Raw genomic sequence first — 27,454 nt, 5'->3', positions numbered from 1 at the left:
ATATATTTTTTTATTAAATATTATTTTAATTAATACTATTTTTTACTAAAATTAAAGGGGGAGGAGGGGATTCCCTCCGATAAGAGACGAGCCCTTTTTTCTTATGAAAAGTTTCTTATAAAAAGTTTTTCATATTTAATGTATTTTTTATGTGTTTTTTTTTTTTTAATTTATGATTCCCAGGTAACTCTGATGGTTATGGGCAGAGGTCTGGCTTTATGTGGTAGTAGAGCAAATTTTTATTCTTTTTCCCTCATGCAAAATGGCAGATTAGGTGATGATATTGGTATTTTTGTCCTCTTTCCCTCACCTAATATGGTGGATTGGGAGACAGCATGGAGCTCAGACCGAGGCTGTTTTGTTTATGATTTGGTATATAGGCAGTGCGTCAGAACGCCGTCCCGCATCCCGTGAACACGTCTGTTCGAGACGAAACGCGCGTAGGGAGATAGGCGTTCTGACGTCTCTGCGTTCTACGCCCAACTAGGAAGTGCAGGCGGCACACGAGTCCCGGCCGGCTCGTTTTATTTATACGATCGTTTTCTTCTATGCACATGTGAGTGTAATATTTTATATTTTATTCCATTAAAGTAAGTGGTTTTACGCTATGCGAGTGCCTTTTGATTTTTTATATGATCCACGATACCCTCGTTCCCTGTCTGGAGGCTTCGTATTGGAGATAAAAGCTGTGTGGTGCCTGTAACGGTTCATCCATAACTTCTGTGCTGTTGCTCTGTTGATCTCATTGACACTGAGATCTATAACTCTGGTAAGCGGCCCCTCTTCTCACTGGTGGAGGATTGTTTGGATTGTTTTGCACACAGGAATTTGTGGGTGTCTACTCCATAATATCACCTTTGAAGAACCAACACTATTCTTTGGACAATTTTTTCAGTTTTTTTCTTCTTTTTTATTCAATGCATATTTTTTGTTAATTTTTTCTTTGCTTATTCACTACAATTAATTCATTGGTGTGTAGGTTTATCTTTTTTAATGTATATGATTTATATATAAGGGGTATACAATTTATGCTAATTTCATTATTGGTTCTGATTTACATCACCAATCTTGTCTCCAAATATCACCCAAATCGTCCCCTCCGCTATTCTCAAGACCTCCTACTCTCAAGCTCTCTCGTCTCCTCCTCCCATGCTCGTCTCTAGGACTTCTCCAGAGCCTCTCCCATCCTCTGGAACTCACTACCTCCACTGGTCCGTCTATCCCCTACTCTTGCTACCTTCAGGTGATCCCTGAAAACTCATCTCTTCAGGGAAGCCTATCACGTCTCCAACTAATCTCCTACCACTTCCATCAGCTCAGTCCCCACAGTTATAACCTTTTGTACCACCTGCCCCACCCTGTTAGATTGTAAGCTCTTCTGAGTAGGGCCCTCTTAATCCTCTTGTATTTTATTGTATTGTAACTATATTGTCTCCTTTTATATTGTAAAGCAGTGCATAAATTGTTGGCGCTATATAAATCCTGTATAATAATAATAATAATTTAATGTGGTATATTTTCTATATGTTTGGATGCATAGAATGCATTTCTGGTTAAGTTCTATTGGCAGATAGCATGTCTAATTTTATTTGTTTTCTTTTTTTAATGCACAATAAAAATATTGTGTAGAATAATACATGGCTGTGTGTTTTACTTCAAATGACAGTTTGGGAGTAGGCAGTTACATTTAAAAAAATACAATGTAAAATTGACAAGGGACACCAACATAGTTGTATCTTTGATCTTAAAAACTACGGGATAATGGTGTTGTGGTAACTTGCACCAAAAAATAAATAAATAACAAGCATAATAATATTATTCTTGATATAACTAGAAAAAAAAGCCTTTGGAAATCATTTTGCAATAACTCCATCAGTATCACCAGCAAAGCAGCTTCATTATGATCCCATTGGTCTGATTGAGCATACAAACGGTTGGATTTTCCGTCATCAGTCTGTCATCACACAATTTCTGTTGGAAAATCCGATCATGTGTACGAGGCTTTAGTCGTGCAATCTACAAATCTGACCTTTGTGGAGTGTCAAGAAAGCTAGTGTTGAAAGAAATTCCCGTATGCAGTTTATGAGAAGCCATGTGGAGGACACAGCAAATATGTGGTAGAAAGTGCTCTGATCAGATGAGACCAAAATTGAACTTTTTGGCCTAAAAGCAAAACGCTATGTGTGGTGGGAAACTAACATTTCACATCAACCTGAATACACCATCTCCACCGTGAAACATGGTGGTGGCAGCATCATGTTGTCATGTTTATCACATGATTTTTACGGACTATTTGTTCTATTTTGTTTTATATTAGAATATTTTCAATAAACCGTTACTGGTTGTATTTCACCATGAGAGGTGTTTTTTATGCTTTGTCCCCCCCTATGGTGAATTCCTATGAGATATCTGGTACCAAGTTCCACAGCTATCCACGGCTCAGAAAGTTCATCCACTTCTTCCAATTGGAGACCATAAGGGATTCAAAACGAGGAATTCCGAGGGGAATTACCATCCGGCTGGCTATATCTGGGTGTGCTATTGGAGCCCCCCACAAGCATTTATGACACACTACTATACGGTGGATGTGTTCAACCCATCCGGTAAGAGTATCCACCTTCTTTAATTGTTTTATAATCCTTCCCAATAGGTTCTGAGGTCTGAGAAAGCTGGGAGTCATTATTTCATGAATGCCATCTGACAATTTCACAAGTCCCAAGATGAGAAATATACCACTTTGAAGTCCAGAGAGACTGGCTTTGAGATTGTTTACATCCTCTTTGGACTCTAGTGGACCCTTTGTTATTATTATTATTATATATATTTGTTTTACTTTTATGTACACATACACTTATTTACATAGGTGCCTTTGACCGCTGCACTTATTTTATATACATATTTTCTACCCCATTCCCCCACTCTCCATTCTGAAGCATCCACCACAGTAGCTGGGGGGAGAGGAGGGAAGCCAGCAGTACTTTGGGGTGGGGAGCCAACACTGAGGAAGCCTGGGCAGTATGGTAAATCAGCGCCACACGTAGTTATTAGGGTGTGCTCAGGCACACCTGGCACACCCCCTGCACATGCCTATGGATAACATCCTTTGATTTGAACATACTGACTTAACCAAATGTGTGTTAACGCATGTGATTTAAAGCAATGCACCGAGAAAGTGAGAACCCAGTCTGAACCCAGTCTGCATGTGCAGTATTATTCCCCCCTTCATCCGCTTCATCCCATTTCCTACATGCAGTTCTCACAGATTAAATTTTTCTGCAGCCTCCCCTAACTCTGATAGCAAAGCGACCTTGCTCACAAATTCTTCCTATGTTTGCTGTAGCCTTTTGGCGCACATCATGGATAAAAAATGAATTCCAGTATATAGACTATGGAATCCTAGAAGATCTTTCTTCTCCTCCTCCACGGGTTCCATATGATCCTATGAAAACCTACCGGAGTTTGGTCTTCTGACATCTTCTTAGCGCTCCTATACCTGTGTACTGCTTTTCCATGCTCCCTAAATGGAAGGGCTCTTCATCATCCTCAACATCAATGTGGCTGAACAAGGTAGAGGAGATCAGGAGGATGAAGGATCTCACTGTTTCCTCGCAGAACAAGTACGAAATTCAGTCTATTACTACACTTGGTTAAGTTTATTTCTCCCACTCGGATGAAGGCAACGTTCTATTAGGGTTACTCCTTCACAGGCAGTGAAAAATTACCCTTCCTACCCCTGCATGACCCCATTCTTCCCTTACCTAGACTTGTTTCTCCTTGGTCCCTCTGCATCACTCCCACCGCTCTATGACCTACTGTGCTTTCTTTCCTGCTCTACTCCTCGTTCCTTCTTTTTTCTTGTCTCCCTCTTCGCCGCTTCCAGTATTCCTATAGCCTTACTGTGCTCGTCGGATGTCTCTCCATCCTCCTCTACTCCTTGTTAATTATTTTGACTCCCTCTCCACTACTTTCTCCACTATATTTTCTACTGTGCTCTCTGTGTGTGCATGCCTTTTCTTCTTCCTCTACTCCTTGTTGCTTTTTTTTTCTGCTTGGCTTCTTCTCTGCTAATCCCACCACTCTTTGGCCTACTGTGCTCTCTCCATGTCTTTCCTTCCTCTTCGACTCCTTGTTTCTTTCTTCTTGCCCCCTCTATGCTACTCCCACAACTCTTTAGCCTAAAGTTCTCTCTCTGCATGTCTTCCTTCCTCCTTCTACTCCTTATTCCACCTTTCTCCTTGTCTCCATCATCAATACTCCCACCACTCTATGGCCTACTGTGCTCATATTTCTTTCCTCCTCTACTCCCTGTTCTTTTTTTTTTTACTTTGGCTCTGCATTACTCTCCACACAGTTTGGCTTACTGTGTTCTGTGCATATGTTTCCTTTTTGCTGTACGCTTTCACCTTGGCTCCCTCTCCACTACTCCCACAATTCTGTATTTTCTCCTCTATGCCTTCTTCCTTCTTGGCTCCCTGTCCACTACACCCACCACTCTGTGACCTACTGTGCTCTTTACTAGGGATGAGCTTCGTGTTCGAGTCGAACGTACGTTTGACTCGAACATTGGCCGTTCGGCCGTTCGGCGAATTCCGAACGTTTGGGCCGTTCGCGTCAAAATTCGAGTGACGCGCGCGCGGACCACAATGCACTGCGTTGGCGCAGTGCATTGCTGCCCGATGATTGGCCAAGCATGCACTGTGACCCCGCATGCTTGGCCAATCGCAGCGCCGGCAGCGAGGAGAGCCATGATTGGCCACAGGCATCCTGCCTGTGGCCAATCATAGCTCAGACTGTGTAGTGCACGCCCCACACTATATAAGGCCGCCTTTAAGGTGGCCTCCTGTAGTGTGTTACTTTGCATCTGAAGCAGTGGGTGTTCTGTGTACCTTCAACACAGTACACACCAATCGTTTTTGGCTGATTTCCTATCTTGCTGCTGTGTAGTGGTTGTTGTCTGTGCCCTGACTGCAGTATACACCACTATATTCACCTCACCTATATAGCTAGTGATCTAGCTTTAACCACTTAACAACTGCCCATTGCCGATTAACGGCTTCAGGGCGGTTGTTTAACTCAGAGAGGCCGTTAATTAACGGCCTCCCAGAATTCTGCTCTCGCGTGCCCCGAGGTGTGCGCACTCGAGAGCATCCGTGACCGCCGGGTCCATAGGACCCGGCGCATCACGGTAAACGGCCGCTCATAGCGGCCGTTTACCACGTGATTGCTCCGTCAAATGACGGAGTGATCACTTGGAAACAAACCGGCGTCATGTTATGACGCCTGTTCCTACCTCCCCTTTCTGTACCGATCGGTACAGCGGAGGGGAAAGAGATCGGTGTCAGCAGCGATGTGGGCTGCATCTGCAGTGCCCACATCGCTGCTCACCGAATTTAACCCCTCAATTCCCTGCCAATACTCTGCAATACCAGTGCATACTCTGCAGTACCCTGCCATTACTCTGCAGTACCCCGCCATTACTCTGCAGTACCCCGCCATTACTCTGCAGTGCAGTACCCCGCCATTACTCTGCAGTGCAGTACCCTGCCATTACTCTGCAGTGCAGTACCCTGCCATTACTCTGTAGTACCCCGCCATTACTCTGCAGTGCAGTACCCCGCCATTACTCTGCAGTGCAGTACCCCGCCATTACTCTGCAGTGCAGTACCCTGCCATTACTCTGCAGTGCAGTACCCTGCTATTACTCTGTAGTACCCCGCCAATACCCCGCCAATACTCTGTAATACCCTGCCATAAATTGCCATACCCAGCCATACTCAGAGATACCCAGCCATACTCGGTGATACCCTGAAATACCCAGCCATAGACGCCCCCCACCCCTCACCGCCCTCCAGTGCTTCTACCAACTCGCCAGTACGATCAAAGCCAGAATCTTTTTTTTATTTTTTATTTCAGGCTTCCCAGCCTAGAGGTGAGATGTGGGGTCATATTGACCCCCCAGATTTCACTGTAAAGAGGACCTGTCACCCCATATTCCTATTACAAGGGATGTTTACATTTCTTGTAATAGGAATAAAAGTGATCAAAAATATATTTTTGGGAAAAAAAATGTCAAACTAAAATAAATAAAGTAAAATGAACAATAAAAAAATAAAATAAAAATTAAAGCGCCCATGTCCCCATGTGCTCGCATGTGCCACACATGTGAGGTATTGCCGAGAATGTTAGAGCGAGAGCAATAATTCTAGTCCTAGACCTCCTCTGCAACTCAAAACATGTAACCAGTAAAAAAATATTTAAAGCGTCGCCTATGGGGATTTTTTAAGTAGCGACGTTTGGCGCCATTCCACGGGCATGTGCAATTTTGAAGAGTGACATGTTTGATATCTATTTACTCAGCATAACTTCATCTTTCACTTTATGCAAACATTGGGCTAACAAGTGGTTAATAATAGAGCTTGCAGTCAGTAGTGTTAGGAGTGCGTGCTGTCTGCGTGCTCTGTATCCAGTACATACCGCTATAATATAGGGCAGGCCCCTACTTTCAAACATCCAACTTACAAACATCTCCTACTTGCAAACGCAAGGAGACAGCAGCAAGTGAGATGAAAAAAGATGGACGACAAAACAAATTATACAGGGGTGATAACCCTTCCCTATGTTTTCCAAAAAGCTTAAAGATAGTTTTTTTGACTGGAGCTACACTTTAAAAATGTACCGGTTGAAAATGACAAACAGATTCAACTTAACACAACAAACCTACACAGTCCCTGTCTTGTTTGCACCGCCTGTATACTGCTGTTCTGAGTATATAGGGCCTGGGGGCCACACGCATTTCCTTTTTTTAATATGGGTACGGGGTTCCCCTTAATATGCGTACAAGACCCAAATAGGCTGGTAATGGGCAGGGAGGGCTACCCATGCCATGTTTCTCAATGATTTTCAACCATATTGCAGGAACCAGATATAACATTAAAACCGCAAGCAGTTTTAAATGGTGTTATTTCCGTTTAATGTCATTTTGTGCAGGGACTGTTCTAAACACGGGAAACACGTGGCACTTCACAGGCATACTACAGACACCCCGCAGGCACCATATTTAAAGGAATATTTCACTTTTTTTTTTTCACTTTAATCGTCATTAAAATCAGTGCTCCCGCCAAAACGGTAGTTTTTAAAACTTTTTTTTGCAGTGACCCATGTCCCCTGAGGCAGGAGGCAGGTCGCCAAACCCTTTTTAGGACACTATCTTGCATATTAGCCGTTAAAATGAGCACTTTCCAATTCGAACGTTCGAGTCCCATAGACTTCAATGGGGTTCTAACGTTCGTACCGAACGCGGGGGTCGTTCGCAAGTTCTGGTGCGAACCGAACCGGGGGGTGTTCGGCTCATCCCTACTCTTTACATGTCTTTCCTTCCTCCTCTACTACTAGTTCCCTCTGTCTCCTTGTCTCTTCTTTTGATTATCAAACCACTCCTTGGCCTTCTGTGCTCTCCGTATCTCTTCATTTATTCCTCTACTCCTAGTTCCTTTATTCTCATTGGCTTCCTCTCCACTACTCCCACCACTCTGTGGCCCACTGTGCTCTTCACGTGTCTTTCCTTCCTCCTCTACTGCTTGTTTCCGCTCTCTCCTTGGCTACCTCTCCACTACTCCCACCACTCTATGGCTTACTGTGCTCTCTCCAAGTCTTTCCTTCCTCTTCTACTCCTTGCTCTTTCGTGTTTCTTTTATGCTACTCCCACAACTCTTTGGCATACTGTGCTCTCTCTGCGGATCTCTATTCTTTCTCTACTCCTTATGCCATCTTTCTCCTTGGCTCCATCATCACTATTCCCATCGCTCTATTGCCAGTGGTGGCTGTGGAGGGGGGGGGGATTTCAGAGGTGGCTGTGGATGGGGGGGTACAGCCGTGGCTGTGGACAGGGTGGGGGGTACAGCCGTGGATGTGGACAGGGCGAGGGGTACAGTGGTGGCTGTGGACAGGGTGGGGGGGTACAGCAGTGTTTGTGGACAGGGCGGGGGGGGGGGGTACAGCAGTGTTTGTGGACAGGGCGGGGGGGTACAGCAATGGCTGTGGACAAGGGGGGGGTTCAGGGTCTTAACAATATTAAAGAGGGCCCTGAATATTCCTATTATTTCTCTCCGTTTAACAATGTCATCTGCAAAAGTGTCTGTGCCACACAATAAACAATGCAGCCACATACCTCACCTAGTGTGCCGCCCAGCGCCCCTCCCTCTCTTTGTCTGACAATTGCAGTGGGCGGGGCCGAGAATGACATCAGTCAGGAGAGGAGGAGGAGGAGGAGAGAGGCAGCCAGCCACCTGAGCGCTGAGCTCACCCCAACGGGGCACACAGCTGCATTTCCACCATACAACAGAGACACTTTTGCAGATGACACCACCAAACAGACACCCACATGTCTGCGGGCAGAGTCTAGTTGCCTTTAGTAAATCCACCCCAGTGTCTTCCCAATCATTATAAAAATAATTCACATGCACGTGTAATGAAAGCAAAACACAAATTTGGGGGAGATTTTACTACAGCTGGTGTAGCTGTGCATAGTAACCAATCAGCTTCTAATTTCAGCCTGTTTAATAAAGCTTTTACAATAAAACCTGGAAGCTGATTGGGTAGTAAGCATAACTTCTGTGTGCTTCAGTTTTAGTAAATAACCCCTTAGTTTGCTAAAGCCCTGTTTAGAATAAACACTTCATGATTTTTTTCCTAATAAAATACTTTTATCTTTATTATGTATTCTAGATCGAAATGGCTGATCTCACATGGCCTGTTTGCAGCTCCATCCTGCTGACATACATTTCAGAGATAGCTGAATTGCATTTCTCAGTGTTTTTTTGTTTTTTTATTCATTTTATTTAAATAAATAAATATATATATATATTTATTATTATTATTTATTTATTTATTTATTTATAAAACATTTTGTATATCTTGTATTCTTCTTTGGGAGAGTGTATGACTCTGCATGACCTTCCTCATGGTACATTTTCTGATGCAGACAACTGTGGACTATGCCTGTTAATTTTTTTACATTTTTGTAAATTTATTTAAGGTTTTACCTATATATATATTTTTTTTAAATTTGTATGTTGCTATGGCTTTATGTGTTCTCCTTTTGATAGAGTATATGACAGGGCTGCATGACATTTCCTGATGGTGACAATGGCGGACCATACCTGATAATTGTTTTACATTCTTTTTAAATTTATTTAATGTTTTAAATATTTTCATTTTGTTAAATGTTTTAATTTTTGTACATTGGCATGACCTTTTGTATTCTCCTTTGAGGGAGAGTGTGACAGGGTGACAATGCAGGAGAAAAATAAGGGGACAGGGACAGGGCATTGTCACCCCATAACAAGAACCTTCATGGCAGGATTATTGGGTTTTATTAAATTTTTTTTAAAACAGCAGATTTGTCTAATGTAAGGATTTATTAAGCTGATTTCATGAATGAAGCCTCTCGTCGGCCCACCTTGGACGTGGCAATTATCAGTATCAGTGGAAAATATTGGATTGTTCCATGTTTAGAGGATTAAAGTCATAATTACTACATTCAACATGATTTGTTTAATTGTCTCGCCTTTCTTGCCTACTGCCCACTCCTCCCAAGGATGCCCCCGGGCCCTTATCCACTTCCCGACCGCTGTACGTCGACAGAATGGCACGGGCAGGCATATGGGCGTACCTGTACGTCCCTGCCTTCCCGCGGGTGGGGGGCCCGATCGGGCCCCCCCGGTGCCTGCGGCGGTCGGTAATCGTTCGGGAGCGATCCGGGATGAGGGGGCGGCCATTCGTTCATGGCCATCCCCTCGCGATCGCTCCCGACGAATGAAATGGCAGCGTGACATCACTTCCTCTCCTGTAATGTAAACACAGGAGAGGAAGTGATGTAATCTCTCCTTGTGTCGGTCTTTTTCGTTCCGACACCGAGGAGAGAGGATCGGTGAGTTGCACCCAACACTACACTTACAGTAGAACATGCCAGGCACACTTTTCACCCCCCCGATCACCCCCCAATCACCCCCCAATCACCCCTGCCCCCCCCAGTCACAGTGACACCAATTGCATTTTTTTTTTTTTTTGCATTGGTGTCATTTGTGACTGTAATAACTGTTAGGGCAGTTAGGGTTAGCCCCCTTTAGCTCTAGGGTGCCCCCCTAACCCCCCCAATAAAGGTTTAACCCCGTGATCACCCCCCGTCGCCAGTGTCACTAATAAGCGATCGTTTTTCTGATCGCTGTATTAGTGTCGCTAGTTACGCAGGTAAGTATTTAGGTTCGCCGCAGCTTTTTATAGCGTTAGGGACCCCCATATACTACCGCATAGCCCCCTGATTGCCCCCCAGTTAACCCTTTCACCAATGATCACCATATAACTGTTACAGGTGACGCTGGTTGGTTAGTTATTTTTTTTTTGTTTCAGGGCACCCGCCATTTATTACCTAATAAAGGTTTAACCCCCTGATCACCCGGCGGGTGATATAAGTTTGAGGGTCAGATAAGGTCTGCGTCGCCCCAGCGTCAGGTTAGTGCCAGTACCGCTAACACCCACGCGAAAAACATACACCTCCCTTAGTAATATAGTATCTGATCAGATCTATATTAGCGTTGCCAGCATTTTAGGTTTCCCAAAACGCATTGTTAGCGGGATCAGCCCAGATACCTGCTAGCACCTGCGTTTAGCCCCTCCGCCAAGCCCAGCCCAGCCCACCCAAGTGCAGTATCGATCGATCACTGTCACTTACAAAACACAACACACATAACTGCAGCGTTCGCAGAGTCAGGCTTGATCCCTGCGATCGCTAACAGGTTTTTTTGTAGCGTTTTGAAACAGTCGCTGACAGGCTAGGTGCTTTTTTACCTGTAAAGCTCACTAGTGTACCCCTAAATTTAGAGCCCAAAATGGCAAAGCGAAGGTACACTAGTGAAGATGCCTACACGTTTCTGAGCATGACAGATAGTGAAGAGGACGTCACTCATCTGTCAGATTCAGGCTCAGAATACGATCCTGTAGAGGACAGCGGCTCCATGACAGATAGCTCTGACGACGGAGATGAGGCCGCTGTTAAGAACAGGTGTGCCCAATCCCGAATGTATTCTGTTGTTCAGGTGCAGAAACCGCAGGTCACTCGTATGGAGCAGAGACGTACTAGAGCCGCTCATCCTTCTGGTGAACTGGCAAGCACCAGCGGCCTAGTACACCCTGGACCTACATCCAGCACTGCAGTAACACGTGGTGACGTGGCGAGTCCCATAAGTGCAGTTCAAGCTGGCGAGGTGGCAAGCACAAGTAGTGTCCCGCTGCCACCAAGAAGAAGACAAAGACAGGCCCGTCGTACCCATAGTGCCCTTCCTGCAGAATTCGCCAATCCTATTTGGGTGCCCACATCTTCTGCAGAACCCGTACTTCCCCCATTCACTGGCCAACCTGGCATTAACGTGGAAACAGTTGATTTTACGACACTTGACTTTTACTCACTGTTTTTCACCGAAGATCTCTTTAGATCTATTGTGGACCAAACCAATTTGTACGCTGGTCAACACATCGCCACTATTCCCCAGTCCGCCCTTGCCAAACAATGGAAACCAGTTACGGTTTCCGAATTTAAAATCTTTCTGGGCCTCTCCCTCAACATGGGCATAACCAAAAAGAGTGAGTTGCGGTCATATTGGTCCACTGACCCAATTCACCATATGCGCGTGTTCTCTGCTTCCATGTCCAGGGCACGATACGAGATGATTTTGCGGTTTATGCACTTCAGCGACAATGAACTCTGTCGTCCTCGTGGAGACCCTGAATACGATCGGCTCTACAAAATTCGGGCCCTCATAAACCACTTCAACCAACGTTTTGCAGACTTGTTTACTCCCGATCAAGTTGTCTGCGTTGATGAGTCCCTGATTAAGTTTTCTGGTCGCTTGTCATTCAAACAATATGTCCCCAACAAGCGTTCCAGATACGGGGTCAAGATGTATAAGCTCTGTGACAGGGCCACAGGCTATACACGTAGTTTCATGGTTTATGAGGGTAAAGATAGTCACGTAGAGCCGGAGAACTGCCCTGACTACATAGGAAGCGCTGGCAAGATAGTGTGGGACATGGTGTCACCCTTATTCGGAAAGGGGTACCACTTGTACGTGGACAATTATTACACAAGCATGCCACTGTTTAGTCACTTGTTTGATCAGCAGATTGGAGCATGTGGCACCGTGCGACCTAAACGCCGGGGCTTTCCCCAGCGGCTTGTAGAGTCCCGTCTTAGGCTGGGGGAGAGAGCCTGCTTGCGCAGTAATAATTTGCTCACTATGAAGTGGAGGGATAATAAGAATGTTTTCGTTCTTACCTCCCTTCATGCAGACACGACGGTCCAAATTCCTACGGCGACTGGTATTGTGGAGAAACCCCTCTGTGTCCACAAATATAACCTTAACATGGGAGGGGTGGACCTCAATGACCAGTTGTTGGCGCCGTATCTAGTTGCCCGTAAGGCCAGACGCTGGTACAAAAAAGTGTCTGTTTATTTATTCCAATTGGCTATACTGAATGCTTATGTACTACACAAAGCTTCAGGATGGACTGGATCCTTCCTTAATTTCCAGGAGGATATCGTCAGAGCCCTTCTGTATCCAGACGGTGCTCCACCTCACCTTCCCCTACCAGATGCAGTAAGCCGGCTGCATGAGAGGCATTATTCTTATGTCATCCCGAGTACCCCTACCCAACGAGCCCCCCAAAGAAAATGTCGTGTCTGCAGAAAGCGCGGATATAGGCGTGACACCCGTCATTATTGTCCCCGCTGTCCTGACAATCCTGGTCTTTGCATTGGTGAATGTTTTGAACGCTACCATTCACTAGTTGAGTATTAGCGTAGGGTACAGCATTGCACAGGCTAGGCACACATTCACAGGGTCTCCCAAGATGCCATCGCATTTTGAGAGACCCAAACCGCTGGAACCGTTACAACAGAAGTGTTAAAGTTACATAAAAAAGTGTTTAAAAAAAAAAAAAAAAGTAAAAAAAACAAAAAACCAAAAAAAATATAAAATAAAAAAACCAAAAATAGTTGTCGTTTTATTGTTTTCTCTCTCTCTATTCTCTCTCTATTGTTCTGCTCCTTTGTACTGTATTCTATTCTGCAATGTTTTATTTTTAACCATTTTTTGTTTACAGGTACGCCATTCAGCTGTAGCGTGGATTTATTTATCTTGACAGCAACAGCGTTTGCTCCCACGATACGTAAAGCCACGACTCCAGCGCTGTCGGAGGTGATTTCACCACCACAGTTAAAAAAGAGCATATATGCCGAAGCATGGGGGCATAAGGGGTGGAGGAGCGATCTGCTCCTACCTTTTGCGGGAGGATGCCCCCATGCTTCGGCATATATATATATATTAGGCACAGATTGTGTTAAATGTGTTATTTTTTGCTATTTTTTTTTTATATTTGCTTTGCAGGTATGGTACGTCTTACTGTTATACTGTAATGTTACTTTGTTTTATTGTTAACCATCATTTGCTTAGCAGGTACGCCATTCAGTTGCAGCGCGGATTTATTTATCTTGACAGCAACAGCGTTTGCTCCCACGATACATAAAGCCGCGACTCCAGCACTGTCGGGGGTGATTTCACCACCACAGTTAAAAAAGAGCATATATGCCGAAGCATGGGGGCATAAGGGGTGGAGGAGCGATCTGCTCCTACCTTTTGCGGGAGGATGCCCCCATGCTTCGGCATATATAAATGGTGCATGTATGCCCACCATTAAAAGTGGGTGGATGAAGGGTGGTATCTAATGGTGGGCATACCCACAGATCAATATTTTTTTTTTCGTTCAGCCCACAGGCTGCATGAAAAAAAAATTACAATATATACATTATTTTTTAGTTTTTTTGCACAAAGTTGTCATTAAATGATATATTGCTCAAACATGCCATGGTTATATGTAAAATTACACCCCAAAATACATTCTGTTGCTTCTCCTGAGTACGGAGATACCACAAGTGTGGGACCTTTTGGGAGCCTAACCGCGTACGGTACCCCAAAATCCAAGCACCACCTTCAGGATTTCTAAGGGTGTAAATTTTTGATTTCATTCCTCACTGCCTATCACAGTTTCGGAGGCCATGGAATGCCCAGATAGCACAAAATCCCCCCAAGTGACCCCATTTTGGAAAGGAGACACCCCAAGCTATTTGCCGAGAGGTATGGTTAGTATTTTGCAGACCTTCATTTTTGTCGCAAAGTTTTGAAAATTGAAAAAAAGAAAAAAAATATACATTATTTTTTTTTTCTTCATTTTCAAAAACAAATGAGAGCTGCAAAATACTCACCATGCCTCTCGGCAAATAGCTTGGGGTGTCTACTTTCCAAAATGGGGTCATTTTGGGGGGTTTTGTGCTATTTTGTCATTTTATGGCCTTCAAAACTGTGATAGGTAGTGAGGTGTGAAATCAAAAATTTACACCCTTAGAAATCCTGAAGGTGGTTCTTGGTTTTCGGGGCCCCGTACGCGACTAGGCTCCCAAAAAGTCCCACACATGTGGTATCCCCGTACTCAGGAGAAGCAGCAGAATTTATTTTGGGGTGTCATTTTACATATGCCCCTGGCATGTGTGAGCAATATATCATTTAGTGACAACTTTGTGAAAAAAAAAAAAAAAAAAAGTTTGTAATTTTCCCGCAACTTGTGGCAAAATATAAAATATTCCATGGACTCAACATGCCTCTCAGCAAATAGCTTGGGGTGTCTACTTTCTAAAATGGGGTCATTTGTGGGGGTTTTGTGCCATCTTGGCATTTTATGGCCTTCAAAGCTGTGATAAGTAGTGAGGAGTAAAATGACATATGTATGCCCTTAGAAATCCTGAAGGCGGTGCTTGGCTTTCGGGGCCCCGTACGCGGCTAGGCTTCCAAAAAGTCGACCACATGTGGTATCCCCGTACTCAGGAGAAGCAGCAGAATGTATTTTGGGGTACAATTCCACATATAACCATGGCATGTGTGAGCAATATATCATTTAGTGACAACTTTGTGTAAAAAAAAAAAATATATATATATTTTTTTGTCATTATTCAATCGCTTGCGGCAAAAAAATAAAATATTCAATGGGCTCAACATGCCTCTTATCAATTTCCTTAGGGTGTCTACTTTCCAAAATGGGGTCATTTGGGGGGGTTTTGTACTGCCCTGCCATTTTAGCACCTCAAGAAATGAGATAGGCAGTCGTAAATTAAAAGCTGTGTAAATTCCAGAAAATGTACCTTAGTTTGTAGATGTGACAACTTTTGCGCAAACCAATAAATATACAGTTATTGACTTTTTTTTTACCAAAGACATGTGGCTGAATACATTTTGGCCTAAATGTATGACTAAAATTGAGTTTATTGGATTTTTCTAATAACAAAAAGTAGAAAATATCATTTTTTTTCTAAATTTGCGGTCTTTTTACGTTTATATCGCAAAAAATAAAAATCGCAGAGTCAGTCAAATACCTTTAAAAGAAAGCTCTATTTGTGGGAAGAAAAGGACGCAAATTTCGTTTGGGTACAACATTGCATGACCGCGCAATTACCAGGTAAAGCAGCGCAGTGCCAAATTGTAAAAAGACCTCTGGTCATTTACCAGCAAAATGGTCCGGTCTGAAAGTGGTTATACTATGTGACATATCACTACTAGCAGCTCATTGGCTGTTTCCTGGTCAGAATGTGAATAAAAACGGGGCATCTTGCTGGTGATAAGCAGAGGAAGACGAATTCTACACAGCACAAGTGTACCAAGACATATCCGCTTGAAGAAATCTGCTGCAAGATGGGCATTAGGAGAGTTCCTCTAGTTCTCTTGGCCTCTCTAATTCACATTTGCATTGGGATTCCCCTACAGGTAAGCTAAAGACTTTCATTTCTAGACTTTGCAAACAGAAGTGCACATGAATGTGTGTGTAATTATATATGTATATATATATATATATATATATATATATATATATATATATATATACACACATGCTGTATACATGTGTGTACCTTTTTTGTTTAGTTAAATATAAAATGTTGCATATTTATGGATATTTTCTACTTACATTTTCAGCCAGCAGGTAGAGCTCCAAGTTGCTTTTTACATGTTTACCTGTCTATTTTTAGCTGATCTGTTGCAAAACTCCCAACCTTCAGGGATGGGAAAGAGGGACACCTGTTAGTACTAAGTGTATAAGCAGAGGGCACACCCCTGCTATGCCCCCAGTTATTTGGCCCATGAATTAATAAGCAAGAAATGATTGGCTAAACCCAAAAGTCCTTTTTTTCATTACAATGTTGCCTCTATACCATCTTTCTACAACAATAATGTTCTATTAAAAAGGTTTGTTTGAAAAGTTTGGTGTTATGTAAAACTTTTGATATTTAAAGTTGTGCTCCACCCAAAAGGTTGCTTGTCTGCCTCCTCCCCCCACTCCAGGACCATATTTGGCACCTTGTGGTAGGGAACGGTTACCTGGTTTTGACCAAAACCAGGTACCCACTCCAACTTCCTGCTTGGACGTGATGGACGAACTTCCGATGGGATGTTTCGCGAACGCGGCCGATAGTTCGCGAACCGGAACGTTCGCGGCGGGCCCCATTGACTTCAATGGGAGGCGAACTTCGCAAACCTACAGGTCAAATTTGCAGCCACAAAATAATTATTAGCTATGCAAACATAGTCCCACCACATGGCCAATGACATAACACATGTATGAGGTGAATCTGGGATCGACAACTACAAGCATTCTTTTTTTATATGGGAAATTGTTGTGACAATTCAGGACTGTGGAGCGCATGAAGGCAATGGAGGAGAGGGAAGGTCAGGGACCAGGGTAGGCAAAGAAGAGGGTGCAGGAGATGATCACCAGCAGCGTGACATACAGCAATGACACCTGCACCGTGATAGAGTCATCTGACAGCAGCACCGTGATAGAGAGCACTGACATCAGCAGCGTGACATAAAGCACTCACACCAGCACCGTGATATACAGCACTGACAGCAGCACCGTGACAGAGAGCACTGACATCAGCACCGTGACATAAAGCACTCACACCAGCACCGTGATATACAGCACTGACAGCAGCACCGTGATAGAGAGCACTGACATCAGCAGCGTGACATAAAGCACTCACACCAGCACCGTGATATACAGCACTGACAGCAGCACCGTGATAGAGAGCACTGACATCAGCAGCGTGACATAAAGCACTCACACCAGCACCGTGATATACAGCACTGACAGCAGCACCGTGACAGAGAGCACTGACATCAGCACTGTGATATACAGCACTGACACCTGCACCGTAAGCAGCCCCAGGAGGAAGTCAGCATAGCACAGGGATGGTGAGAGCCCCTCATAATGAGCATAGCACAGGGATGGTGGGAGCCCCTCATAATAAGCAGCCCCAGGAGGATGTCAGCATAGCACAGGGATGGTGGGAGCCCCTCATAATAAGCAGCCCCAGGAGGATGTCAGCATAGCACAGGGATGGTGGGAGCACCTCAAAATATGCACAGCAGAGGTACAGCCCCAGGAGGAAGTCAGCACAGCACAGGGATGGTGGGAGCCCCTCATAATGAGTATAGCACAGGGATGGTGGGAGCACCTCAAAATATGCACAGCAGAGGTACAGCCCCAGGAGGAAGTCAGCACAGCACAGGGATAGTGGGATCCCCTCATAATATGCACAGCAGAGGTACAGCCCCAGGAGGATGTCAGCACAGCACAGGGATGGTGGGAGCCCCTCATAATAAGCAGCCCCAGTAGAAATATGACACCGCTCAACCTCTTCAAAGAGGAGGGTACGGGCATATAGTACGGTGTGCTTTTTTTGGACAAGGAAGTGAGCCAAATGAAGAAAGAAGGTCTCTGTGCTCGATTAAAAAAATTGTTTATAGACATATACATGGTCTACTGGTCACATGTGTTGAATTCCTCCGAGATCCATGCCTCATTCATTTTTAGAAATGTGAGGTAGTTAACACACTGACTGTACCTCACTCAACCCTATGTACTGTAGCACCCTAGACAGACCAAGTTACCAGTCCTTATAAGGACTTTTGTGGACCAAGTAGGTTGTGTGTGAGTGATTAGCAGACTGTACGTCAGTCCCTATACCGATGAAGGACTGCTGCAGTATAGGGCAGCGGTCAGCAGTAGTGCACCTCAACCCTATGTATTGTGGACCGATATCAGTCCTTATAGAATAGCAGACTGTACCTCACTCAACCCTATGTACTGTAGCACCCTAGACAGACCAAGTTACCAGTCCTTATAAGGAGCTTTGTGGACCAAGTAGGTTGTGTGTGAGTGATTAGCAGACTGTACGTCAGTCCCTATACCGATGAAGGACTGCTGCAGTATAGGGCAGTGGTCAGCAGTAGTGCACCTCAACCCTATGTATTGTGGACCGATACCAGTCCTTATAGAATAGCAGCAGACTGTACCTCACTCAACCCTATGTACTGTAGCACCCTAGACAGACCAAGTTACCAGTCCTTATAAGGACTTTTGTGGACCAAGTAGGTTGTGTGTGAGTGATTAGCAGACTGTACGTCAGTCCCTATACCGATGAAGGACTGCTGCAGTATAGGGCAGCGGTCAGCAGTAGTGCACCTCAACCCTATGTATTGTGGACCGATACCAGTCCTTATAGAATAGCAGACTGTACCTCACTCAACCCTATATACTGTAGCACCCTATACTTTACCAGTCCTTATAAGGACTTTTGTGGACCAAGTAGGTTGTGTGTGAGTGATTAGCAGACTGTACGTCAGTCCCTATACCGATGAAGGACTGCTGCAGTATAGGGCAGCGGTCAGCAGTAGTGCACCTCAACCCTATGTATTGTGGACAGATACCAGTCCTTATAGAATAGCAGACTGTACCTCACTCAACCCTATGTACTGTAGCACCCTAGACAGGCCAAGTTACCAGTCCTGATAAAGAGCTTTGTGGAACAAGTGAGTTGTGAATGATTAGCAGACTGCAGCAGAAGGGCAGCAGTTAAGTATAATATTCTTTCTATATTTGGAAGAAAGAATATTATACGTGTACAAGCCTATTACCATACCACTGATACCAGTCCTGAAAAGAACCTTTGTGGAACTAATAGTAACAGCTACTGATTAAACTGACCCTCACTGCCTGACACATTGCTTCCTGCCTGTCCCTATATAAACTGACAAAACAGAGGCTACTGGAACAATAACTGGAATAGCACTTTTGTGGACCTGATAGTAACAACTAATGATGATGACTAAACTGACTGTCCCTACAGTAGACACAGCGTCCTGTCCCTTTCTCTAAACTGACAAAAGACACTCAGGCTGCTGCAACAATCAGTAGCACAGCAAACCTATATACACCTAACACCTATACCAGTCCTGAAAATAACTTTTGTGTACCAAATAGCTAGTGATTTGGGTCACTGTAATCTCTCCCTGCTCCACACAGCAACCTCTCCCTATAGTGACAGAAGAAAGAATGTAAAATGGCCGCCGGATCGGGTGTATTTATAAGTTAGGGGGAATGTCCAAGTGTCCATGTGCTGTCATGTCTCAATTGGCTGTCCTGTACCCCATGATGGATGTGTCATCATAGGTCAAAGTTCTTTTACACAGGAAAAACGCGTCCGACGGGCGAACGGCGCCAATAGTCTGCCGAACGGGCGGACCGCGAACAGCCGAAATTCGCCGCGAAACGACGGCTGGGCGAACCGTTCGGCCATCACTACTCACCATGGCCGGCCCATTGAGAAAGTGAAGCGTGATTCACACATGCGTCGTAGGAAGGTTGCTGTGAAGCCACAAGGCTTCATTGCCAGATTCCCTTACCCAAGGTGGAGGTGCCAGCACCGAGAGCCGATTCAAGAATCGGGTTGGGGGAGGACACCGTGGGATCCCTGGACAGATTCATGCACTAATACTAAAAGTCAGCAGCTACAGTATTTGTAGCTGCTGACTTTACATTTTTTGGTGGGGGGGGGGGGGGGGGGGATGGCTGGAACTATGCATTAAGTATTACATTTATTCTAGAGGTCTACACATATGACCAAAGGAGGGATGGTTGGGACTTAAGCTGGCCAAACATGATCTAAACTGTGTCAGTTCAGCAGGGTCCAGTCAAATTTCAATCCATGTATGGGCACCCTGGATGGACACAAGTCGATCGATCGGCAACATTGTTTGTCATTGTGTTCTGCTGGCAGGGAAGGCTCCATACCGAAAGAATACAAGTGCGAGTGCTGCAGGAGGGATTCCCCCATCAACACTGACTTTGTTGATGGAGGAATCAAACTATTTTCTTTCCTTCCACTCATGATAATCTATGGCCAGATGCTTTTTAAAAAATAAAAAAAAAGAAAAAAAGAAAAAGGATACAGTGTACAAAATAAAATGATTATGATTGGGCTGCCAGTGCACCACAACAGATTAAAAAATGTAAATTACCCTTTTTTTAAAATGTGCTGTGGTGTGCTGGTATGTGTTAGGCTCCGATGCACAATGTATTGGGGTGTTTGGACTCTATACAATGTGTTGGGGTGTGTTGGGTTCTACTGTGTAATGGTTTGCATTGGGCTCTTTTCTACCATGGGATGCATTGGGCTCTACTGTACAATGGGATGCATTAGACTCTAATGTACAATGGGATGCACTGGGCTCTATTATACAATTGGGTCAATGACATTCTCATCCAGATCAGATCTATGGAACACATTGAAGTATTCTCAGATTGTAAGGTTTGTGTATGGTAAGGTTTCTGCCTGTCTGCCTGTCTAAATCTCACACAGATTGGGTCTCTGGTCTGTTGTACAATCCGCATTCTGTAAGTCTGTTTTCCGGAGAGGAGTGGAACCGGGGGGTCAGCCATTAAGTTGGCCCTGCACTCCAAACCCCCTGCCTGTTAGAGCTCATTCAAACGGGGAAAAAGAAGGGGAGAAGAGATGGGGAAAGAATGAGGGAGGGAAGAGGAGAAGGGGTGAGGGGGAGAGAGGGAAGGACTTAGGGGGGAAGTGTATGATAAGAGTAGAAATAGTTAGGAGAGGGGGTGTGATGACCACCATCTACCCTCCCCATCTTCTATTGTACAATTGGATGCATTGGGTTCTATTGTTCAATGGGGTGCATTGGGCTCTGTTCTACCATGGGATACTTTGGGCTCTGTTGTACAATGGGGTACGTTAGGCTCTATTGTACAATGAGATGCATTGGGCTCTCCTGTACAATGGGATGCATTTGAATCTATTGTACAGTGGGGTGTATTGGCCTCTACTGCACAATTGAGTGTGTTGGGCTCTATTGTACAATGGGGTGCATTGGGCTCTATTCTACAATGGGGTGCATTGGGCTCTATTCTACAATGGGGTGCATTGGGCTGTATTGTACAATGGGGTGCATTGGGCTGTATTGTAGAATGGGATGTATTGGGCTCTGTTGTAAAACTGAATGCATTGGGCTCTATTGTACAATGGAATGCATTGGGCTAGATTGTAAAAATAGAATGCATTGGGCTCTATTGTTCAATGGAATGCATTGGGCTAGATTTTAAAAATAGAATGCATTGGGCTCTATTGTACAATGCCATGCATTGGGCTCTATTGTACAATGGCATGCATTGGGCTCTATTGTACAATGGCATGCATTGGGCTCTATTGTACAATGGGATGCATTGGGCTGTAGTGTACAATAGGATGCATTGGGCTCGCTCTACTGTACAATAGGATGCATTGAGCTCTACTGTACAATGGAATGTATTGGGCTTTACTGTACACCGTATTGGGCTAAGTTGGACCCTTCTGTACAATGCATTGAGCTCTACTGTACAATGGTGTGTGTGGGGCTCTACTGTACAATTTGTTGGGATACATTGGGCTCTCATGTACAATGGGACATATTTGGCTAATGTGTTGGGATGCCATTCACAATGAACAGCAATACAACGCACATAGTTGTAATGCATTGTGGCAATGCGCATTATTGCATGCACGGGCACACCGTACGAGTGTAAATAGGCCCTTATTTTTATTTTGATGAATGTATAAAATTCACTCACCCTTCAAGAATTTTGACCATGTTTAGCTTAATATGTTGATTTGCTATGATTGTCAGCTCCATCTAGTGGCCATGATTTAGTATTTTCCAGACCGAGATATTTCAGGAAAATACTGTTATGGCCACTAGAAGAAGCTGACAGTCACAGGAAACCAACGTATTAAGCAAAGGTTGAAATTTTTAAAGGACTGAGTGTTTTTTTTTTCATGAATAGAACAGTCAAGAAATACAATATTCTAGCAGAGTTCATAAGAACAGCAAGCGGCTTGTATATTAGAGTCCTTCTGACAAAGCGCCTTGGTCATTAAACCTATTACTGGTCTATGCTGTTGAAAAGTCTGGTTGTCATTTGACTCTGTACTCATGATATTATGATCTTATAATTGCTTTACTTATATTTTGTTTTACAGATTCATTTAGAAAATTTTGTGGAAAAGGAAGGTAAGTTCTCAGTCTATTTGCCTTTAGTAAATCGGCTCCAATATATCATTGAAAAATCAGTGAAGGTTTCTGTATCATTCGAAGTGATTGTTCCTGTTGTTGATGTTCTCACCGTCTTTCTGTCTTTCAGATGGGACTATGGCGGAGCGCCCGGAGGTTGAACCTCCTGATGTTTTCAGTCTCATCATTGCGTCCAACAAAGGTAAAAATACAAGCGCACTGATGTAGGCACCCATTGACTGAAAAATGCTAGTTGCCTGGCTGATATTTAGATCCCATGGCTTCCATTCTTTCTGCCTTATTGGCTGGAAACAGGAATGTAGATCTGGAATTCATCTGCTGCACTCCTGCTCCAGGTCTTGTGACTCCAATGAAGCCAGAGACAGCCAGGTCATCTGCATTTTCTGACCCAGGTATATAGATTTCCGTTAAATCAGTCCCAGATTATATATACATCTTTCTGCTTGTCTATCTGCTAAAGCTAATCTAAAGCAAAAGAAAACAAGGGGTTCACGTTAAGGGCTAGTTTACACTTGCATTGTTGTCTGAAAAGCGATCTGCATTTGGGATGCTCTTTAGAGAGCATTTGACAGGTGGTAAGGAGGTGTTGTATCGCCTTGTCACTGCTTGCTTTAACCCATTGAACTAGCATGTATCACATGCAGTTTCAGGGTGCCCCTATTCAGTTAAATGGGTTCTGTTCAGTGGGTATAGCTTTTGCCATATGCACCCCCCCCCCCCCCATACTAACTCTGCAGCATAAGGTTAGAAGGTTGGGGGGAAACGCACATTTTTCCCATTTTCCCCCCTGCCAAGCACAAGTGTAAATGAGGCCTAAGGAGGCCCCAGCCCCACCAGTTACACAGACTCACCTTCCATTTGCTCTCGTATAGGCATCTCAAAGATGGAAAGTGATGAAAAATAAACAGAAAATTATTCTCCACGCTGTCCAAATCTAGAGACAATACTTAAAGGTGAACTCCGGACACAAGCACTTTAATTTAAATATATTTAATGGAACCTCAAAAAACACAAATCCACTTTATATGTACCAGATTCCTTAACTACTTCAGTTCCAGGAGATTTACCCCCTTTCATGACCAGGTCATTTTCTGCATTTATTTAACCGACAATTGAGCAGTCAGATGACGCATGATGTATGTCCTTTTTTCCTACAAATAGAGCTTTCTTTTGGTGGTATTTGATCACCTCTGCGTTTTTTTGTTTTTTTTGAGCTATAAACAAAACACTGTAAAAAAATAGTTTTACTTTCTGCTATAAAACATACCCAATAAAAAAAAAAAAAAGAAAAATCTAATTTCTTCATCGATTTAGGCCAATATGTATTCTGCTACATGTTTTTGGTAAAAAAATCCAAATAAGCGAATATTGATTGGTTTGCACAAAAGTTATAGGGGTTGATTTAATCAAACTTGAAAGTGCAAAATCTGGTGCATGGTAGCCAATCAGCTTCTAAATTCAGCTTGTTCAATTAAGCTTTGACAATGAAACCTGGAAGCTGATTGGTTTCTATAAAGAGCTCCACCAGATTCTGCACTCTCCAGTTTTAGTAAATCAACCCCATAGTGTCTACAAACGAGGGCGTTTTTATTTATTTATCTTTTTAATAGTAATGGTGGCGATCAGCAGCATATAGCAGGATTGCGATATTGCGGCAGACAAATTGAACACTAACTGACACTTTTTTTGGGGACCAGTGACACTAATACAGTGATCAGTGCTAAAACTATGCACTGTCACTGTACTAGCAGGGAAGGGGTTAACATCAGGAGTGATCAAAGGGTTAACTGTGTGCCTAGCTTGTGTTTCTGTGTACTGTAGGAGGTGCTTGTACTAGAGGAGGACATGGATCCTTGTCTCTGCTTTACAGGAACACAGAATCAATACCTTCCTTACTGACAGAACAGCAATCTGCCTTGTTTACATAGGCTAAGGGCCTAAGGCAGACTGCCGTTCTGCCTCTGTACTGAAGCATTGGCGGGTGCTGACGGACATCGAGTCCATTGTACCCACTATGTATAAGTTATACGGTCGGCAAGCAGTTAAAGCAGAGTTCTGCCTAATTATTTTATAATTATTTTTAAATCAGCAGCTACAAATACTGCAGCTGCTGACTTTTGAAATAAGGACACTTACTTGTCCAGGGTGCCCACGATGTCGGCACCCGAAGCCAACCCTTCCCTCGGCTCTCGGGTGGAGGCGCCACCATCTTCAGTAAGGGAATCAGGAAGTGAAGCCTTGCAGGTTCACTTCCTGGTTCCCTACTGTGCATGCGCGATCCCACTGGTCCCTGCTGTCTTCTGGGACCCGTGTGTCTCCCAGAAGACAGCAGGGGGGACGTAAGGTGCCAGAAGTGGCGTAGATACGGGTGGGTGGCTCGTCTATCTATGCCCGGAAGTGGGAGCAAAATATCCTCTCCCACCTGAAAAGTGCCAAATGTGACACCGGAGGGGGGGGGGGGGGGGAATCTGAAATGCAGAAGTTAAATTTTTGCATGGAACTCTGCTTTCACAAAGCCAGATATTACCTCGTAAAAGTAGCAGTGACATCGTTACTGTGCTGTACATAGTCTGTGCAGAATGCAGGGATGTGGGAGGGGCCCAACAGGCTCCACCCGCTACATCCTGCCTGCAGAAAATGACAGGAGGGGGCGGAGACAGGACCAGTCACCCTACACAAGGAGAGAGAGCAGCAGCGAGTGGTCTTTATTACAGAAAAAGTCTCACGCTAGATTGCTGCACAGATCTGGAAAAAATTTACACAAATCACACTGAGATACAAGGAAGAATTCACATGGCGAATGTATTTGGACAATATTTGCTGATCCCAGGTTTCAGCTTTACCTGGGGTTGGCTTTACTCCTGTCTGTCACTTCTGTTTGATAACCTTTTGTGACTTTCAGAAAATTAGTATTGTGCTTTCTTTTATTTACCAGTTAGCAATATAAATGTCTTATCTGTTTGTAGAGAGCAAAGTGCTGCTGCATGAAGGAGACATCGCTGTGGATTTCGGACGCAACGCTTTAAAGTGCGATGACAACTCCTGCAGATGGACTAAAAACAGCACTGGATTCATCAATGTGCCCTACACCCTCTCCTCCGCCTACAGTGAGTATTGTGGCTCCTCCCATGATGAAACATCCATCCGCAGTGCTGGGGCCCCTGGGGGCTGTTTCCCAGCAGGACACTCTGAGAATGAAGGCCTTGTCTACTCTCTGTGCCTGTAGAAGACAATATGACCGGTGTTCTGGCAGATAGTGTCCTGCCATCATATAGTGTCCGAAGAAGAAGCTTCGGAAAATTTCCGAAGATGAACGGCGCCTGCACCGTGAGTGGAGATGGTAGCCCCACCAACCAAGCGGACATAGGGTTGCTCGCCATGCTTCGGGCTCGGCCTCGCTGCGCTCAGCTCTTTTATATTCCTACTCTATGTCCACTTGGAGGGTGGGGATAGAACCTGGACTCACGGTGCAGGCGCCGTTCATCCTCGGCTATTTTCGGAATCTGTTTGTGCTGTGTACTGCGCATGAGCAGTACACAGCAGACACTATCCGATGGGGGACCATATATGATAGGACACCGGCATCTAGAGTACAAGGGGCAACACCTGGATGAAATGCTGTTCATTTTCATCTATTTCCTTTTTTTTTGCAGCTCCTTATGGTTATTGTACAATAACTGTATGCATGAAAGATGGATGTGGCGGACTACAGGGGACAGCGGCGACTTCGCTGGCTCCTGTGTCAGGTAAGTGACACATAATGGGCTACTATGCGATGCATAGTAGTCCATTATGCTTTACCTTTGCAGGGAAAAAAAGAGGAAGTAAACTCATCAGGGTTTACTTCCTCTTTAACCCTCTTGTATTAAATTGTATTGTTGCTGCATTGTCTACCCTTCAGGGGGCGACAATTAAGGGCACACGGGTACCGCATGCGTCTGGCCCCCTTTCTGGACACCGGCGCATGGATTCCAATGTGGGGGGGTCTGTTTTTTTTAAAGTACCGATTAGAGCCAGAGGCTCGAATAGGCTTCAATATAGGGTGGGCTCTAGGGTGCCCACGTGTCCCGGATTGCCCGGGATTGTCCCTTAATTCATATTTTTGTCCCGTGTCCCGGGCACCTTCATTCCGGGACAATACAGTGTCCCGGAATAATAAAAAAAAAAAAAACACCGCCAGCGGCCAGTCCGCCACCCTGTCCTGATAAACATTTGCTGATTTGCTGAACTGGTTACCTCGCATCTAGCAACCTGAGCGAGTGAGCGAGGCCTTACCCACAGCTGTCTTGCGCTGAGCAGTGCGCCTCCGAGTCCACCCACCGGCGTATCCTCTCCTTCCCTTCTCCGCCTCCGGCCGCAGCAGCAGGGAGAGAGAGAGCAGCCACAGTCACCAGTGCGTCTTCATTCTGTATCTCCTCCTCCTGAGTCTCCTGACTGGTTGTGGCACTGCTGGTAAGTCAGGATCCAGCCTGTGCCCAGTGCCAATCCCCGGGGCCAACTACTCCCATAGCCGTTGCCTACAGCACATGCACATTGCTAGCAGCCCAACTTCTCCAGTTCTTCTCATGAGCCTCCTCCCGCCCACGAGGGCCACGACCCGACTCCAAGCCGCCAGCCAAAGTTCCAGGTTAGTATACTCAGTATTTTATGAGAACATGCATTCTTGCAATCATGTATTACTTTTAACAATGTTCCTTCTAGATACTGTATTGTACTATTCCTTCTAGATACTTTTTGGAACAATAAAATGTCATTGTCGTTCTATATGTGTGTGTGTATATATATATAGATATATATAGATATATATATATAGATATATATATATATATATATAGATATATATATATAGATATATATAGATATATAGAGAGAGAGAGCCCTTTGACAGTGGGGAGTTGCGGGCGCCGGCGGTTAAATGGCGCTGTTTTTATCATTCA

The 27,454-nt window shown here is 44.5% G+C and overlaps 1 pseudogene; it reads left to right on the top strand.

Annotated features, from left to right (window-relative positions):
- Positions 1–3,521: 3,521 nt before the first annotated feature.
- Positions 3,522–27,454, top strand: part of LOC143926415 (embryonic protein UVS.2-like) — a 45,628-nt pseudogene continuing 21,695 nt past the window's right edge.

The sequence above is a fragment of the Lithobates pipiens genome, unplaced genomic scaffold (assembly GCF_037356315.1).
Source record: "Lithobates pipiens isolate NorthernLeopardFrog02 unplaced genomic scaffold, aLitPip1_a1.2 Scaffold_10, whole genome shotgun sequence".
Taxonomy (NCBI): Eukaryota; Metazoa; Chordata; class Amphibia; order Anura; family Ranidae; genus Lithobates; species Lithobates pipiens.
This window is presented reverse-complemented; position numbering and strand designations above follow the sequence as displayed.